General features: G+C 41.5%; 1 pseudogene; it reads right to left on the bottom strand.

Moving 5' to 3' along the window:
- Nucleotides 1–4,784: 4,784 nt before the first annotated feature.
- On the bottom strand, nt 4,785–7,804 carry LOC145389699 (E3 SUMO-protein ligase ZBED1-like; annotated as a pseudogene).
- Between the last annotated feature and the right edge of the window lie 9,051 nt (nt 7,805–16,855).

Raw genomic sequence — 16,855 nt, 5'->3', positions numbered from 1 at the left:
CTCAGTAGGATAAAAGTTGTGGAAAGAATGAAGAAAGTTAAATTGGGGAAAGCCCCAGAAATTGATGGAGTGTATGATGAAATGCTGAAGCATGGGGGAGAGATAGTAGTAGAATGGATGTGGAAGATGTGCAGATTGGCCTGGGAGGAAGGTAAAGTCCCGGAGGATTGGAAGTCAGGTATAATTATTCCCTTGTACAAAGGAAAAGGGGAAAAAGAAGTGTGTGGTAATCATAGGGGCATTTGTCTTCTTTGTATAATAGGAAAAGTGTATGGTATGATACTTATAGACAGAGTTAGAGAAAGAACAGAGGAATTAGTTGGAGAAGAACAGGGAGGCTTTAGGAAGGGAAGAGGTTGTGTAGATCAGATATTCATTCTTAGATCTTTAGTGAAAAAGTTTCTAGAGAAGGGAAAGAAGTGTATGCGGCTTTCATGGATTTGGAGAAAGCATATGACAGGGTAGATAGACAAGGATTGTGGAAAGTATTAAGAATATATGGAGTAGATGGGAAATTGTTGAATGTTGTGAAGAGTATGTATGATGGTGCTAAGGCTGCAGTGCGTGTGGATGGTGAACTGAGTGAATTTTTCTCTTTAAAGGTTGGGTTGAAACACGGATGTTTCATGTCTCCATGGTTGTTCAGTCTGTACATGGATGGGGTAATAAAAGAGGTACAAGGTAGGGTAGTGGATGTTGGAGTGGCCCTGGTGAGAGAGGGTAGTGTTTGGAAACTCCCTGTACTGTTGTTTGCAGATGATACTGTGTTGTTGAGTGAAGACGAAGGGGAGCTGCAAGGCTTGGTGGATGAGTTTGGGAGTGTGTGTAAGAAACGGAATCTAAAGGTGAATGTAGGGAAGAGTAAAGTGATGGTCTTTGAGAGAGGTGGAGTCAGTGAATTTGCAGCGAGGTTGGATGGTGAGGAATTGGAAAATGTGAGTACGATTAAGTACTTGGGTAGTGTGATGAGTAAGGATGGAGGTTTGGAGGGTGAAGTGCTTGAAAGGGTACAGTAGGGAAGAAAGGTTGCTGGTTCCTTGAAAGCAGTGATAAGAAACAGGGAAGTGAGCATGGAAGTGAAAAAGTTACTACATGATAGTATTGTGATACCATCTCAAACGTATGGAAGTGAGGCTTGGACGTTGTTGGAAGGACACAAGTCAAGAGTGAGAGCAGTGGAAATGAGTTATTTAAGAGGAGCCTGTGGAGTCACATGGAGAGACAGGCTGACAAATGAGGATATAAAGGAGTTTTGTGGTGTGGATGTGGATGTAATAGGAAGCGTTAGGAGGAATACACTGAGGTGGTTTGGCCATGTGGAGAGGATGGAGGGTGAAAGACTGACGAGGAGAGTGTATGTGAGTGAGGTGGAGGGGGGAAGAGGGAGGGGGAGGCCGAGGATGAGATGGAGGGATGGGATGGAGAGGTATATGAGAGAGGGGTGTGTGAGTTGGGAGCAGGGCAGTGAAATGGCGGGGGACAGGGCGACGTGGAGGCGATTTGTTTGTGGCCACCCCGAACGGGATTGAGGCTTCTGGCAATAGATAGATAGATTATTGCGAAGTGTCTGAAAGGTGTGTGTTACCATTTGCAAGAAATCTGAATGAAAGCAGCATGAAATGCGGGGGCGTTAAGTAAGTATTTATAAGACAGAAGCCTCAAGAACAGTACAAGAAGAAAAAGAAAAGGGAGTAGAAGGAGGAGGAGGACGTGGGAGTATAGGAGAAGGGGAAAACAGAATGAGATAGATATAGTAAATAAAAAATGATTAAAGCAATCAGACGGGTAAGCGTAAGGTATGAGACGGGGTTATGTGGCATCACCATGACCTGGTATCTTTATTGTATGGCGGGAGTGTTGGACAAAAGAACACACCCACTGATTTCATTTGATACTCCTTGCCGCCAACTCACCCCTTTATATCTCTAAATTTATACCTCCATTCTCTGACCCCACCAGCTTTCTCTTTCCACCTCCGTCTCTTTTCCGTATTTTTCTCTCCCTCCCCCTCATCCATCCACGTCTTCCACCACCTATACCCGACACCTTCCACCCATCCTTGCCTCGAGCTGCCTCTGTTATCTCTGTGTGACAGGAAAGAAGTCGAAGTAAATCCGATGTGCTGGTCAGAGTGCAGCGGTTTGTGTGTGTGTGTGTGTGTGTGTGTGTGTGTGCATGTGTGTGAGAGAGAGAGAGAGAGAGAGAGAGAGAGAGAATTTAAGAGAAGGCCTAATACACAACAATGGATACAGTGTGACACGCACCACGATCATATACTGAGATACGCTACCCATCGATTATTTTCACCCATTGTTCCTTAGGCTACCCCAACATTTAACCCTTGGACAAATGGACGCCACTTCTGAGGTGAATAAAATCGACATTCAGTAGGAAAACCAGTTACAAAAAAGTACGGTAGATAATTATAACCACCACAACCACCACGTATTGTCACCCAGTGTTGTCTACCGTCATGTTTGGTAAAATCTCAGACAAGGTATACAGTACCTTTCAAAAGTCTCTGTACACAAGCAAACGGAACGTGTAGCAGTGTGTCGTGTGTATATAAGATGTCAGGTGGCAGTGTAGTAATTTTGTGTAGAGGTTGTTAGTGGGAGTTGTGGGAGTTAGTAAAGTTACAGTATAAAGATTTGGCAGTTAAAAATTTAGCAGCAAGGCTATGAAATATCTGAGAGGCAGTGTGTGGCAGTATATATGCTTTGCTGTACATCACTTTTCAAACATCATGCTTAATAGTTTCATAGGTAAACTGTTAATTCTTTTATTTTGCACTGAACAAAGGTCAGGTATAGCAAACAATAGCCAACGTCGGTGATACCCTTCTGTAATCAACGTGTGTGTGTGTGTGTGTGTGTGTGTGTGTGTGTGCTTTGGTTCCTAGTTGATTATTTTTCAGCTTATGTATATCAGGTTAAATCTGTTATGGACCTCTTAACTAGAATGCTAAGTTGAGTTTGGTTAGTTACCGTATTAATTTTGCTGTTATTGATACTAGTCTGTTTTAGATTAAATTAAGCTTAGTCAAGACGAGTAGATGGACCTAGGTTAGCGTGGGTAATTTGTTTTATTTGGTACTACTAGAGAGTAGAGGTGGAGGAAGGTGGTGGTGGGGGAGGGGGGGGGGGCAGGTACTGGAGAACTGGAGAGCCGGCGGTGGGAGAGAGGAAGAGGGTGGGAAAGGGGGAGGAAAAGCAGGAGGAGGAGGCAGGGTAAGATAGGGAGAGAGGGAGGGAGGGGTAGGTTTAGTGTTGTTGGAGTGAAGAGTAGAGGGAGCGGAGGGGATTACGGAATGTGTGTGTGTGTGTGTGTGTGTGTTGTAAAATTGTCTGTGTGAGTCTTTCCACACCTGTGCGTTTTCGTACACTGGAGAACGAGGGTTCTCGCCCTGCCAGGGCGTTCTTCCACTCACGTACTGCTTTGGCGGACATAAGGGGTGCTGTGATTGAACCATACTATAAAGTATGCTTGTACCCAGTCGGTTTGCACTGGCCGATTACACTTGGTTCACAGACTACACATACATCCAAAGCCACTCCAACACTATAATTACACTTACAAGCCCCGAGTCCGAATTCTCCCCAGTTTACGGTAATTCGGAGAGAGTTTAAGTAATCCTTCTACCAGCGAGAGAGAGAAAGAGAGAGAGAGAGAGAGAAGAGAGAGAGAGAGAGAGAGAGAGAGCCGCAGCAGCAGCGAAAAAAAAAAAAAAAAAAAGCATAAATACGCCGCGATTGTGAGTATCGGTTATGTCTGAGTCGGTTACGTTAGATTCGGTTCTGACAGAGTCTGATACGTCGGGTCAGTTTTTTCTGAGTCGGTTATGTCATTCAGGTCATCGTGGTGTCCAAGGCACAGTCCATATCACAGTCCAAGTTCATAGCCAGGGTCGTCATCGTGGTGTCCAAGGCACAGTCCATATCACAGTCCAAGTTCATAGCCAGGGTCGTCATCGTGGTGTCCAAGGCACAGTCCATATCACAGTCCAAGTTCATAGCCAGGGTCGTCATCCAGGGTCGTCATCGTGGTGTCCAAGGCACAGTCCATATCACAGTCCAAGTTCATAGCCAGGGTCGTCATCGTGGTGTCCAAGGCACAGTCCATATCACAGTCCAAGTTCATAGCCAGGGTCGTCATCGTGGTGTCCAAGGCACAGTCCATATCACAGTCCAAGTTCATAGCCAGGGTCGTCATCGTGGTGTCCAAGGCACAGTCCATATCACCAGGGTTGGGGTCAATTAATTTTTATCAATTCAATTAAATTCCAATTCAACGTAAAATGTGAATTATTCAATTCAGTTCAATTCCAATTCATTTAGAAAAATAAATGTTCAATTCCAATTCAATTCAATTCATAAGCTTGTCAGTTCAATTCAATTCCAATTAATTTAATAATACGTTTTCAATTCCAGTTCAATTCAATAATACGTTTTCAATTCCAGTTCAATTCAATTTATAAGCCTGTCAATTTCAATTGAAGGTACTTATTTAAATCTTATGCCACCCAGGTACTCCCAGTAATATCAAGAGGAAAAATAAAACTGTTTATTCATTCACATATCTATTTTCCAAAAATTTGTCACCAACTTCAAGGTTACATACTGTATATTGTTAATATTAGATCTCAATTTTCATGTTTAACAAAGAACTTCCTTTAAATCAACAACACTGTTGCAAGTCGCAATACTATCCAATATCCTTAACATAAAACTTACTTCTTTTTTTGGAACAAAAATTAGAATGTCAAAATTGGCCCTGGAAAAATGTTACTCAGAATTACATCTGATCATCATCAATTCTTCAAATTTTTTGTCACCTAAATTGCACCTTTCAGGCCTGAAAAGCTTGCCAGCAACAGAAAACAGTCTTTCAACAGGAGCCGATGTAGCAGGAATGGCTAGGTACTTTGTTGCAAGTATAGTGAGGATGGGAAGCTCACTTTGTTTGGCCTTCCAGTAGCCAAGGGGATCACTGTCTTCTTGTATACATGGTTGGCTGAGGTAGAGTGAAACCTCGGTTTCTGATGGTCTTGCTGTTGGTGCAGAGGACCGGTTCACCAAAGCAAAGAATTTGTTCCTTTTCATCGGTGGTGGTTCTTCAGGGGCAGTAGATGAAGAAGCCCTACACCCACTGCATGCTGCATTCAGTGCATTGTATTTCCTAGTCAGAAGGTCACGAATGTCTTCGACTTCATTGTCATGGCACCAATCCAGCTTGTAACGTGGGTCTAAGGTGGCAGCTAGCTGGAAATCCTCCATGGACTCAAACTTACTCAGGCGAGTTTCTGTAGAGGCCTGCAGTGTAGAAACAAGTGTGCACTTATGCACTTCATGAAGATTAGCTAAAGCAGCCCGAAGGCCACGGACACTGTTAATTACCAAACTACATGTCACCATGTTTTGTCCCTGAATCTGATCTGTTACGTACTCAAATGGCTCAAGTATATCACAAAGCTCTTTTATGGTGTTCAGCTCATACTGTTTCAACTTGTAAGGAGTGTCAAGTTTGTCCCACACATCAGATGAAACACGTAGCACTGACCTTATCATCATCAGCTGGCTATTCCAGCGTGTACATGTTGCCATCTGGAGCTTTAATTCATTTGATAGAACTTCTGTAGCAGTTGTTGATTTCCTACAAAAACTAACTAGCTTTGCTACTTTTGTCAGAAATTGCTTGATCTGACTATCGTTCTCCAAGCCATCTTTTACCACAAGCTGCAAAGTATGAGCAAAGCATGGACTGCGATTTGGGGGTAGATATTCATACACTGTAGACTTCGTAGGTGCTGTATCATCAGATGGAAGGGTATCACAGACATTGACACCAAAATCATCACCATCGTCATCATCTTTAAGTTGCTCCATTGGGAAAAGAGTAAATGCCTTCACCATATTTGCTGCGTTATCTGTAACAATGGTAGTTACCTTACTCCCAACATTATAGAGGGCCATTGTTTCTTGATAAAGCTATAGATATTTTCTGAAGTATGGGCGCCTTTAAAGCGACGGCATGCCAGCATAACACTATTCATGTTGTAGTCAAGTATGAAATGACCAGTTACACCTATAAAGGACCTCATATCCCTACTGGACCACAAATCAACTGTCACACATAAACTCTGGGCTTTCTGTAACTTGGTCTTCAACCGGGACTGAACACTGTTTGACTTTTGTAGTAGAAGTACACTACTCAGATGCTTACGACTAGGCATTGAAAACTTTGGCTCTGCAGTCACCATGAGCATGCGGAATCGCTCACTATCAACCAGGGATAGAGGAAGGAAATCATGTGCAATAAAGTTCACAATACAGTTAATAAGTTCAATCTGCCGTGAGTTGGTGGATGTCCACTTGCTTCCTTTGGTACTGCCTTTCATGAAGTTAACCATTGAGGGCTGTTGTGGATCTGCTGGTGGAATATCGAGCTTTTCATAGATTTCTGAGTGGTTCTTCTGAAAAGAAAAACAAGGGAAAATAAATTGTTTAGTTTTACAAGGCTCTGAACAAAACTTCCCACCCATGTACAGAGTTTACATATAAGACTGTTAGGGGATCCAGGTGGCTTGACTGATATAAAAATGGAAATTAATCCATAGAGCTAAGCCATATTACTATGTAACCTCGCTAGAATTACAGGAGACTGCTACACTACTTCCTCCAAAGGTGGCCATTGGCCAGCGATGGATTCGAACTACCGACCATCAGATCAGTAGCCAAGCGCTCCACCAGCCGAGCTACCCAGAGCCCCAGCTCGGTTGGTAGAGCGTTTGGTGACTGACCTGATGGTAATAGTTCAAAATCTGCTCGGTTGGTTGAGCACTCAGCAACTGATCTGATGGTCGGCAGTCCGAATCCACTACTGGCCACAGTATATTTTATAAAAAAACTGTTTTTCCTTTTTCTTTTTTTATACAACTAATACATATCTTACAACAAATAACTCTGTCTCAATCTGTTTTGGTTCAGCTTTTAAAGAGTTAGGCTAGGTTAGATAGGTACAGTACCAAAACCAAAAGCACACAAAAGAGGCTACATTACAGCATATTTTATTGAAAACCAGTTTTTCCTGTTTTCTTTTTTATACAGCTAATACATGCCTTACAACTAATAACCCTATCTCAACCTGTTTTGGTTCAGCTTCTAAGAGGTTAAGTTAGGCTAATTAGGTACCAGTACATTACCAAACCCAAAGGCACAAAAAGACAATATTACAGTATATTTTAACAAACACCTGTCTTTCCTTTTCTTTTTCATACAGCTAATACATACCTTACAACTAATAACCCTATTTCAGCCTGTTTTTGTTCAGCTTTCAAGAGGTTAGGCTAGGTTCTAGTTAGGTACAATACCAAACCCAAAAGCACAAAAAGATATTACAGTACAGTATAGTTTATGAATGACTGCAACTGCACTAATAACTATAAATATCAAATGTGTTGACTTAAACCAAATAAACAAATACTGTAAGTACTAAGTACACTGAAAAAGTGTAAAGAAAGAGGGTAATAAAATTCTCTCTCTCTCTCTCTCTCATACAGTAGTAGCCATAGTGTACTGAATATATAAAGAAATTCTTAATTTCTTCTGTCTAAAATACTAATCAGGTACTACTAAAGTAACCAAATGCTCACCTCTAAATGCCTCCTGAAGTTTGATGTTGCTTTGGTAGATCCACCAACAGGCTGGTTACAGTGACGGCAAACAGCTTTAAGGTTTCCTGGTTTGCATTCACTAGAACTAGAAGGCATGTTGAAATGGCTATGTACATTTGATTTTAGTGGCATTTTTGTCACAGGATTTGTTTTTTAAAGCAGAGTAAGCCACTTATCATAGACCAGCTGCCAGTGGTTTCCACCACACTACTGAACTTTGCACGCTGGCCAACAGGGTATGGCAGGTTAGGCAGGACATGTACTGGACATGTACACACCAGCTCATCCAGGCAAACTGACAGGATTCAAACTTGCCATTCTTGAACATGACATCATACAAATTTTTTTTTAAATAATTGTAGAGACAATTATAAGGAAAAGAACACATTCTTAAATAGCCTATATTATTAAAACATAGGCTATATGTAAAGAACATAGTTTAAGTTTACCAGGCCTACTGTAATATGATTACATGAATAATGTTGCCAAACATCACAATATAATTGAAATAAAGCTATGTTATGCATACATTGTTGGCACTTGCCAAGTTGCCAGTAAACTATACAGTATTTTATAATGTCTGATCACAGTATTTATTTTTAGTAACATCAATCAATTCATATCAATTCATTGCTATTAATTGGTATCAATTCATATCAATTCATGCTATTAATTGGTATCAATTCCAATTCAGTTCTGTTTATTTCGATATCAATTCCAAATCAATTCAATTATTTTGAAAATATTTTTTTTCAATTCAATTCCAATTCATGCATTTTTCGCATCAATTCCAATTCAATTCCAATTCATTTCATAATTGACCCCATCCCTGCATATCACAGTCCAAGTTCATAGCCAGGGTCGTCATCGTGGTGTCCAAGGCAAAGTCCATATCACAGTCCAAGTTCATAGCCAGGGTCGTCATCGTGGTGTCCAAGGCACAGTCCATATCACAGTCCAAGTTCATAGCCAGGGTCGTCATCCAGGGTCGTCATCGTGGTGTCCAAGGCACAGTCCATATCACAGTCCAAGTTCATAGCCAGGGTCGTCATCCAGGGTCATCATCGTGGTGTCCAAGGCACAGTCCATATCACAGTCCAAGTTCATAGCCAGGGTCGTCATCGTGGTGTCCAAGGCACAGTCCATATCACAGTCCAAGTTCATAGCCAGGGTCGTCATCGTGGTGTCCAAGGCACAGTCCATAGCACAGTCCAAGTTCATAGCCAGGGTCGTCATCCAGGGTCATCATCGTGGTGTCCAAGGCACAGTCCATATCACAGTCCAAGTTCATAGCCAGGGTCGTCATCGTGGTGTCCAAGGCACAGTCCATATCACAGTCCAAGTTCATAGCCAGGGTCGTCATCAGGGCACCTCAGCTGTCACCTGGTTAAGGGCAGCAACTGGGTGGGGTGGGATGGGGGTGGGGAGGGCAGATCCATGATTCATGACGCACCCAGGTCCCGGACCCTGGAATGATGTCACTCCTCATTTCTCTGGATTTACAGCAAGGGGATGGGAGGGGAGGAGAGGGGTGGGTAGGGGAGGGCAGATCCATGATTCATGACGCACCCAGGTCCCGGATCCTGGTGTGATGTCACTCCTCATTTCACTGGATTTACAGCAAGGGGAAGGGAGGGAAGGGGAGGGGTGGGTAGGGGAGGGGAGGGCAGATCCATGATTCATGACCCACCCAGGTCCCGGATCCTGGTGTGATGTCACTCCTCATTTCACTGCAGGGGGAAGGGAGGGGAGGAGAGGGGGAGGAAGGAGGTAAGGAAGGGAACATGATCACTCACACACACGTCACATCCCGGATCACGGCCTGTCTCCCGTTCCGTGATTCGTGGCACACCGAGGTTCCGGGCCCCAGATGACACCACTCCTCACTTCCCGGAAAGGTCAAGCTTTCCCCGTTCCGCGACCACACACACACACACACACAGACACACACACATACAAATATACATTTACAAATATACATACACACACACACACACGCACACATAGTACACACACACACACACATATATACATACACACACACACCGCCCAGCCGCTCTTGCCTTGTGCGGATACAAGCAGCTTCACCTGTGCGTCGGAGAGTCGATCTCGCCCGCCACGGTTGGATCAGCAAACCCTTACCGACTCGGCTGTCGCAACTGGACAAAGAAAAGATTTTTGGAACTTCTACTTTACAATCCGAACAGCATTTTCCGATTATACCTTCCTGTTCAACATCAGTGTACACTGAAATTACGCTTATTGTTGTTGCTGAAGAATATAAACGATTAATATGCGTGTTGTAGTAAAAAAAAAAAAAAAAAGGTCTGGTTAGCATACATTGCACTAATCACTTCTGGTTAAGCTCTTGGGTTCAGGAAGCCTTTGTACACATCATCAAGGGAAATACGTTGTTAAAAATCACTCGTATTAGAGACAAATCCTTGGTAAAATACGGGGCATAAACATTTTCTCGTATATATTCAATTGTACTCGTGCTTACTCGTCCAAATTTTATGGTGCCGGCTTTCTCACAGCACTGTTTTCTTTTTTAAATGTTTCTTCGTTGAATGATATATATAATGATGAACATTAAAGTTATAATGTTCAGATTTTCTAAGGGAGGTATAAAGAGAAGAATAAGTTCATAATGGAGGGGAGGCAAAATTACGGCAATGTATGAACATGAGAAAAGTATTATATTATTCAACGAAGAAACATCTGTATACTAAATTTATTCTGTCATAAATGCAATATTATCGTAAATGAACTAATTACCAGGAGTAAATATTTATGCGTTATTAATATCCTTGGCTGGTTTCCTGGATATTTATGATATTATAAACCTCCTTTCAATTGATTCTGTGTAGTGAGTCTTGCTAAACTCGATGGCATCAGCTAATATTAAATGCTCTACGTAACACCCGAGTTGATGACTACGTAGTCCCTTCCACAGCTTGTAAATAAAGTGACTCAGGAGTCAGGATCATTAATCCGAAAACTCTGGAGTCTCCCTAACATCTCTACATTAGCGAATTATATGGTTTTCTGCACCTTACTATATTTAGGTATGTTGTTTGTATATTTCCCATATCAAGAGGTTTTACTTGAATGTAGTAGAAGATTCTTGTTGGCACAGAAGCATATCTTCCCCAGCAATTTGCTCTTCATGTCGCTCCGTATTATTTCGTATGGTAGACAGCGCGTCTTTGAACTCTACCGGCAATCTTTGAGGACCATTTGTATGGTGAAAAATAAACATGTATACGTATTATTCTATGAAGTTTTGCCTAGAAAGTTTTTTTTTTTTTTTTTAATGATTAGAAAGAAATCTACCGTAGTGCACCAGAGTTGCAAAGCTAATGTTAAACACTGAACGCAATTACATTATCGTTCGTGCATATCATACTAGTGTTACCTTGACATCCAACACAGCAGTAGTATCAGCATTACTTATTTACATGTTCTGTATTTCGTGAGCCATGGACGTAAAGCTATGGTGCTAATATTATGTGGCTAGCAAGAAAGTATCAAATCCCTGAACGACCATTGACAGAGAATGATTGAGTCTTTGCAACCCTGTTCACAAGGCGTATTGTAGATGCCTAAGTTAGGGCCAGGAGTCCGAACACTGCAGGCTGCAAGTAGATTGGTTGTTGGTTTTTGAGCATGACCTCACTGATAGTTGTCGTTCAAGTGTTGATCGTTCAGTTACAATGTTCTACACAAATAATCATACACTTGATACATACATGCAGTACTACCAGCCAAAAACAACCTGTTAGTCAGACATTCGAGAGGAGTCGACTATACAGAGTTTGTGTTGGTCCAGGCTAGGACACAGCTCACTGTATTAAGTTCAGGGCCTGTATCTCAGCAGTCTTACACTTGTTTTTGTTCTTATTTCCATATAGAATACAATGGGTCCATTGTTTTATGGGGAATAACTCCTAAAGGTCTGTCGGCAGAGTTCAAAATCACTCTGTATCGTATTTGACTAGTGACGATATGTTACTTGAGATGGACGCCTTCACGCGGTGGCACCAATATAACTGTCTGATGTTCTACTTTACAAATATCCCTCAGTTTCCTCCCTATCCCCGAAAGGAGGAGGATGAACTGCTCGAAAACTGCAACTTCAACATTATCTGGCCAGATAAGGCTGCGGCCTCTACAGCAGCAGCAAAAACCACCACCACCACTACAGCCAGTGTTATCGATATAACATATGTAAACAGATGGATACGTAGATGAAGGTATAACAGAAGAATCAATTGCTGAAGAATAAGTGTTACCAGGTATCCATTGCTAACGTCACTACGTCTCCAAGACGCCATGGCCGGGCTGGTGCTGTCTGTGTCGTGGTGGCGAGGGCCGGCGGTCGACACAGTGCGGCATCGTAAGTTTTTATTTTGTTCTAACTATGCCCGGACGATTTGTTCAGCCTAGGGAAACCATTTACAATTGGAGTGTTTAAATATAGCCTTTATCATCCCCACAACATTACACTTTTTATCAAGTTTAATGAATTGTCGGGAGAGAGCAGGAATAAACTAAAGTATACGAGAATATTAGGAAACTCTGCATAATATATTACATTCGAAAAAATATGACGAAATCTTACCTCTACTTCAGCGACAACCCTTGATACACACTATGGTCTTTCTTATTGTATTCTTATTAATACATGTAACTCCCCACATAGAATTTAAAAACAAATATAACTTAAAAACTTAACATTGTCAATAATGTATTTCATAATTATGATCTAACAGAAGTTCAAACTGTGGCCCGTATTATATTTGGACTAGCGACGCCTTCACGTAGTGGCACCGACATGACCGGATGGATTCAGTGTTTGACCAGACAATCGTCCCTCAGTTCCCTCCGTCACCGCCTGCAGTAAACTGGGTTTATATTTGGATAAGCCTGTGGTTGCAACTACTACTAACGACAGACGATATTACCATGTTGAAGAGGTACCGAAGGCACCAAAAGTGTTAACTTACTACGGTTTACGTTCTGGCCAGTATTACAAACCCAGTCTTATATTTCAACTTAGGACGGACGACTGTAGGTAAATCACAGGAACTCACCGCGACCAAATGATTAACTTTTGAAGCTACGGCAGCCAGAGACGCCATGGCAAGGTGACTGGTTACTCTCTCGTGGTGGCGGCGCCCTGCCATCACACACCCACCCATTCTCCCAGGCACTTTTTTTTTTTTAGACACTTTTTTCTTGGCGAGTTTATCCTTAAATTTTAAACCCTTTTTATCCGAGGAGGCTTACTGATATTTCCTTCCTTGCCACCACTGTAGTAGTTCCTACAGTGGTGGTGGTGGTGGTGGTGGTGGTAATAGTAGTAGCAGTAGTAGTAGTAATTTTTGTTTTTCTGATTATTATTACTAATTATTATTATTATTACTAACTATTATTATTATTATTATTATTATTGTTACTGCCATCACCATCATTAATAGCGCTGTCTTCATCAATACCGCCATCTTTACCATTATTATCTGAATCGTTATTATATCATCAAAATTATTATTATCAAATTATTATTATTATTATTATTATTATAAAAATATATAATAAAATAATTTGGTTTTACGCCAGGTATCCACGAAGGGCTAAGGCGTTGCCTCTGGGTAGAGGACTTTTGGATTGGAGCGTGTAGCATTTTATGACCGGATGCCCTTCCTGATGTCTACCAATGACCCTTGGGTGGATTCGATCCTCCGACCCTTCGGTCAGAATGGAGCGCTCTAACCCATAATAATAATAATAATAATAATAATTTTATTGTTATTATTATTATTATTATTATTACTGCTTCTACAGTTACTACCACTAATCCTCATTATCATTATCATTTTTGTTGCGGCTCTTGCCCGAGGGAGTCGGGGTCACGGTTCTATACCACGATGTGGCTGTATTTCTTTTTCTTTCTTTCTTTCTCTCTCTTTTTTTTTTTTTCCTACGTCCAACACTGGCAGGACGTAGGGTTGTCCCTCATGACTTAATTTATCTTCACTACGGTACCACAGCCTCGCCCCCCACCCTCGTGGTCCATTTGTTATCGTTATTATTATTACTATGGTTATGTTAAACATTTCTTTACTTCTGATATATTCTTATGTTTTCTGTGCTAAGCCAACATTGCGACATAGCATTAAAAGATCCTCTGTGGCCTTCATTATGTCCTTCCCCACACCACATATTGCATGCCAGCCTTACCGTGGGATGAGGCTTGGCTTGATGATGATCTTGATGATGACGATTATAACTGCTGTTGTATTTACTACTACTACTACTCGAAATCCTTTTTGAGTACAAATCGTCTGTTGGTAGGTTGCTTGCAAGGGTAAACTAAAAACACGTCATCGGCTTCAAAGGGTTAAGTCAACTCTAGCCTGACCTCTGCAACAGAAGGGGTAAAAATAAGTTCCCAACACAGTCTTCACCAAAAGTTGTGTCGCCTCGGTGAGCCACAGCTAATGGTGTGGTGGTAAGACAAAGACTATACAGGGCAGTGCATATATAGCGCTGCTCTGCCACCCCGCCAGGCCAGGTCCTGTGTGGCGGCCACGGCTCAGGCAGCGTAGCAGTGGCCATCCTGCATCAGTTTGTCACGTCCTACCATCTCAGCCAGACCGAGCCATTGCCAGCCGACTGAGCCACAGGGTTATCCAAATATAAACCCAGTTTACTGCAGGCGGTGATGGAGGGAACTGAGGGACGATTGTCTGGCCAAACACTGAATCCATCCGGTCATGTCGGTGCCACTACGTGAAGGCGTCGCTAGTCCAAATATAATACAGGCCACAGTTTGAACTTCTGTTAGATCATAATTATGAAATACATTATTGACAATGTTAAGTTTTTAAGTTATATTTGTTTTTAAATTCTATGTGGGGAGTTACATGTATTAATAAGAATAGAATAAGAAAGACCATAGTGTGTATCAAGGGTTGTCGCTGAAGTAAATGTAAGATTTCGTCATATTTTTTTCGAATGTAATATATTATGCAGAGTTTCCTAATATTCTCGTATACTTTAGTTTATTCCTGCTCTCTCCCGACAATTCATTAAACTTGATAAAAAGTGTAATGTTGTGGGGATGATAAAGGCTATATTTAAACACTCCAATTGTAAATGGTTTCCCTAAGCTGAACAAATCGCCCGGGCATAGTTAAACAAAATAAAAACTTACGTTGCCGCACTGTGTCGACCGCCGGCCCTCGCCACCACGACACAGACAGCACCAGCCCGGCCATGGCGTCTTGGAGACGTAGTGACGTTAGCAATGGATACCTGGTAACACTTATTCTGCAGCGATTGATTCTTCTGTTATACCTTCATCTACGTATCCATCTGTTTACATATGTTATATCGATAACACTGGCTGTAGTGGTGGTGGTGGTTTTTGCTGCTGCTGTAGAGGCCGCAGCCTTATCTGGCCAGATAATGTTGAAGTTGCGGTGTCCCTGCAGTTCATCCTCCTCCTTTCGGGGATAGGGAGGAAACTGAGGGATATTTGTAAAGCAGGACATCAGACAGTTATATTGGTGCCACCGCGTGAAGGCGTCCATCTCGAGTAACATATCGTCACTAGTCAAATACGATACAGAGTGATTTTGAACTCTGCCGACAGACCTTTAGGAGTTATTCCCCATAAAACAATGGACCCATTGTATTCTATATGGAAATAAGAACAAAAAAAAGTGTAAGACTGCTGAGATACAGGCCCTGAACTTAATACAGTGAGCTGTGTCCTAGCCTGGACCAACACAAACTCTGTATAGTCGACTCCTTTCGAATGTCTGACTAACCGGTTGTTTTTGGCTGGTAGTACTGCATGTATGTATCAAGTGTATGATTATTTGTGTAGAACATTGTAACTGAACGATCAACACTTGAACGACAACTATCAGTGAGGTCATGCTCAAAAACCAACATCCAATCTACTTGCAGCCTGCAGTGTTCGGACTCCTGGCCCTAACTTAGGCATCTACATTACGCCTCGTGAACAGGGTTGCAAAGACTCAATCATGTCTCTATCAGTGGTCGTTCAGGGATTTGATACTTTCTTGCTAGCCACATAATATTAGCACCATAGCTTTACGTCCATGGCTCACGAAATACAGAACATGTAAATAAGTAATGCTGATACTACTGCTGTGTTGGATGTCAAGGTAACTCTAGTATGATATGCACGAACGATAATGTTATTGCGTTCAGTGTTTAACATTAGCTTTGCAACTCTGGTGCACTACGGTAGATTTCTAATTATTAAAAAAAAAAAAAAAAACTTCTAGGCAAAACTTCATAGAATAATACGTATACATGTTTATTTTTCACCATACAAATGGTCCTCAAAGATTGCCGGTAGAGTTCAAAGACGCGCTGTCTACCATACGAAATAATACGGAGCGACATGAAGAGCAAATTGCTGGGGAAGATATGCTTCTGTGCCAACAAGAATCTTCTACTACATTCAAGTAAAACCTTTTGATATGGGAAATATACAAACAACATACCTAAATATAGTAAGGTGCAGAAAACCATATAATTCGCTAGTGTAGAGATGTTAGGGAGACTCCAGAGTTTTCGAGTTAATGATCCTGACTCCTGAGTCACTTTATTTACAAGCTGTGGAAGGGACTACGTTGTCATCAACTCGGGTGTTACGTAGAGCATTTAATATTAGCTGATGCCATCGAGTTTAGCAAGACTCGCTACACAGAATCAATCGAAAGGATGTTTATATATCATAAATATCCAGGAAACCAGCCAAGGATATTAATAACACATAAATATTTACTCCTGGTAATTAGTTCATTTACGATAATATTGCATTTATGTCAGAATAAATTTAGTATACAGATGTTTCTTTGTTGAATAATATAATACTTTTCTCATGTTCATACATTGCCGTAATTTTGCCTCCCCTCCAGTATGAACTTATTCTTCTCTTTATACCTCCCTTAGAAAATCTGAACATTATAACTTTAATGTTCATCATTATATATATCATTCAACGAAGAAACATTTGAAAAAGAAAACAGTGCTGTGAGAAAGCCGGCACCATAAAATTTGGACGAGTAAGCACGAGTACAATTGAATATATACGAGAAAATGTTTATGCCCCGTATTTTACCAAGGATTTGTCTCTAA

Source organism: Coenobita brevimanus, unplaced genomic scaffold (assembly GCF_032717465.1).
Source record: "Coenobita brevimanus isolate Jiangsu-jjx unplaced genomic scaffold, ASM3271746v2 jjx.HiC_scaffold_1944, whole genome shotgun sequence".
Classification (NCBI taxonomy): domain Eukaryota; kingdom Metazoa; phylum Arthropoda; class Malacostraca; order Decapoda; family Coenobitidae; genus Coenobita; species Coenobita brevimanus.
The sequence above is the reverse complement of the archived record's forward strand: the minus strand, read 5'-3'. Positions and strand labels throughout refer to the sequence as shown.